The 3,337-nt window shown below is 48.9% G+C and overlaps 1 protein-coding gene across 1 annotated transcript in view; it reads right to left on the bottom strand.

Annotated features, from left to right (window-relative positions):
- The window catches only part of IRF2 (interferon regulatory factor 2), a 152,209-nt gene extending 151,335 nt beyond the window's left edge, over positions 1-874 (bottom strand). Inside the window, exon 1 of the mRNA XM_023724671.1 lies at positions 698-874. The gene's annotated coding sequence lies outside the window, so the exon portion shown is untranslated. The remainder of the gene's footprint in view (positions 1-697) is intronic.
- Between the last annotated feature and the right edge of the window lie 2,463 nt (positions 875-3,337).

Below are 3,337 nucleotides of genomic sequence, written 5' to 3'. Positions count from 1 at the left end.
CCCTCGCTGAGCCCGGCGGGCAGGCGAACCCTGGACCCCGCCGGGCGGCCCACCAAGTTTCCCTTGGCCGCGGCGAGAGGCTCCAATCCCGGCCGGGGCGCGGGCAGCCCCGCGAGCGGCGGGTTCCTGCTTATTGATGCTTGAGGCTGCCCAGAGAGGGGCGCCGCTGCCCGGCACAGAGCAGGACCCACTCCCCTCCTTCGGCTCTGGTGGCGGCGGTGGCTGTAAACACACACATAAAATAATTTTAACAGGAGGCCCGACTCCAGCGGACTCGGACCCACACACACAACACCTGGGGCGCAGAACCACACAGAACAGGTCTGTGTCCATGGAGCCACCTCTCCACATCTGCAAATCCAAAAGTGAAATTAAACCTCCACCAACCTCCTCCTCCTCCTCCTCCCTTTATACCTCCTCCTCCTCCACCACCTCTTCCTCGCAGCCTCAACAGCCCCAGGAGCAGCAGCAACAGCAGCAGAACCTACTTCCCCTAAAATCAAATGATCGATCCATAATTGCGCCGACTGTTCCTCCAAAAATAGGTATTAATATTTATGAACCCCGGCATTTCCGTCTACAAAACATCGTGTCAAACCATCAGGACAAACTAACACACACATCCCCTCTGGTCCTCATCAACATGCCCCCGAGCAAAACACACACGCAGTCACAACTATTATTTGAAAAATGTTACCTCTCAGTGTGCTTTTTCACGCTACCAATACAATTCCGCAAGGTTTAAGTGTTGCTAGGGTGTGTGAAATGGAAATGAAAGCCCGTCAGTTGAATAATCGCAGGAGCAAAACTAAAAGTTACTCCTCGGCTTGCCTGAGAACAGTCCAGATCGAAAGCAAAACAAGGAGAGGAAACTGCGGAGAGCCGAGGCTGGAAATCCTCCCACCCCCCGCCCTCCTCTAGCCTCCCTCCCCCGCCCTCCCGGCTCCGCCCGCCTCCCTCCGCCCTTCCTCCCCAGTGTTTGTTTCAAGCTTGTGCAACCGGGAGGTGGAGGCGGACGGAGTGCCCGAGCAGCCAGGCCAGGAGGTGCGGAAGTTCACCGCAGCTGTTCATTGGCAGACAGCGCCGCTTTCATTATTTCTCGGAAAGTCAATTTCATTTTCACTTCCCCACGTCGTGGCAGTAGGAGCAACAAGCAGCTGCTTGTGAGTCTGTGGCTTGCACACTGGGGCGCTCACACTCACTGCACCAACACTCGAGTGGGGCGTCCAGGGGTGGCGGGGCGCAAGCTTGGGATCAGGCCAGAAGCTAGTGGCAGTAGTGGAGGAAAGCAGGTACCTGACAGGGAAGACAGAGCCTTCGGAGAACAAAAGCGGTTCTTACCGTCCAGTTGGGAGGGCAGCGGTTAAGGGGTGTTTAGGACCTCTTTTTTCAGGGTGAATAAAAATGCACGTTGTAAAACTGCCCACGTCAGAGGAATCAGAGACAACTAACTGAAAAGACAGCATTACCTAGATATTAATGAAAGAACTAGGTCAAGGGACTTGTGTCCTTAACCTTATTAGAACCCTCATCAGTGGTTGACGGTGTAACCATTTAGGGTGCCTCTGCAATCCCCGACACCATCTGGCACTCCTTTTGGGGCTAGAAAGATAAGGAAGGCCTTCCCCAAGTAAATCAGCAGCAGTGCACTCCGAAACTAGTTACCGCCTGTGCAGCAGAAGTTACGTTACTGTAGGATGAGATGGGCAAGGGCATGAGTTACTTTTGACTTAAAGATGTCTTGGTCGTTGCTGGTCCAAGAGGTTTATACTGTGGTACTGCTTCCAGCCTGTTTCAGATTTGGCCTCCTTAAACTTACTAGCAGGAATCCCGGGGTTGCGCAAATGGTTAAGCGCTAGGCTACTATCCTAAAGGCTGGCCATTTGAATCCACCCAGTGGCACATCGGAAAAAAGGCCTGGCCATCTACTTCCAAAAGATCACAGCCAATGAAAATTCTGTGGTGCACAGTTCTACTCTGAAACATATGGGGTCGCCATGAGTCAGAATTGACTTGATGGCATCTGGTTTTTAACTTACTAGCTGAGCATCTTGGTCAATTTGCTTAACCTAATATCTCAGTTTTCAATGTTATGCATGGGGTTAAATGAGATAATGCTCTACAGGGATAGCACCTGTCATCTTCGAGGTGTGTTAGCTCAAACTAATACAACTCACTACCTATCCTTTTCTGGTCCCTTCTTTAAAAGTATGCTCTCATCAGTTCACCCTTTAGCCAAAGATTAGACAGACCCAAATGAGACTAAAGGGGCAAACCAGCCCAGGGATAACAACTAGAAGGCACGAGGGGACAGGAAGGCTGGTGATTGGGAATCCAAGGTCGAGAAGGGAGAGTGTTGGCATGTCGTGGGGTTGGTAATCAATGTCACAAAACAGTATGTGTACTAATTGTTTAATGAGAAGCTAGTTTTTTCTGTAAACCTTCTAAAGTACAATAATTAAAAAGAAAAAAAAAGTATACTCTCATCTAGTTGCACTTCTTCCCACACATAGTTTCATCAGCCTTCCCCCAAACTTCTCTACCCAACAGAGAATGTCCTTTCCTGGGAAACCACCATAGCTGTGTATATGTAAGCATTTTCTTAAAAACAATTCCAACACCTCTCTTTGTCACAGAATATTGAATTCTGTGAACTGGAAAAGGCAAATTATCCAAATATGCATGTGTGGTGAGGAGAAAGCTGAGGGTTTTGTGGCTATGGTCTCAGAAATAGATCTCACATGCACACATTATTCCTAATCCCCTCTTATGCAATAATATCTTACACATGCACTCACTTTCTTATTTCATATAACAGTGACCACTACAGGCAGTTACAGTAACTGTATACAAACTCTATAGGATAATTGCCACTCTTTACCTCCCCAGGGACTCAAATTAAAAACCCAGCAGACATCCTTGCCACCACCCATCTGTCAGTTTGTCATACTATGATGGCTTGCATGTTGCTATGATGCTGGAAGCTATGCCAACAGTATTTCAAATACTAGCAGGGTTACATACACATGGTGGACAGATTTTAGCAGAGCTTCCAGACTAAGACGACTAGAAAGAAAGGCCTGACGATCTACTTCCAAAAATTAGCCAGTGAAACCCCCTATGAATCACAACAGAACATTGTCCAACTCGCTTGCTTTGGATACGTCATACGAGGGATCTTGTGCGGTGAAGTAGAGGGACAGCACGGGTGAGGGACACCCTCAGCGGGATGGATTGGCACAATAACCACACAATGGACTCCAACATGCCGGTGATCATGAGGATGTTGCAGGACCAGGCAACGTTTCATTCTGTTGTACATAAGGTCACCGTAAGT

Source organism: Trichechus manatus, unplaced genomic scaffold, assembly GCF_000243295.1.
Source record: "Trichechus manatus latirostris isolate Lorelei unplaced genomic scaffold, TriManLat1.0 scaffold00254, whole genome shotgun sequence".
In the NCBI taxonomy this organism is placed as follows: Eukaryota; Metazoa; Chordata; class Mammalia; order Sirenia; family Trichechidae; genus Trichechus; species Trichechus manatus.
This window is presented reverse-complemented; position numbering and strand designations above follow the sequence as displayed.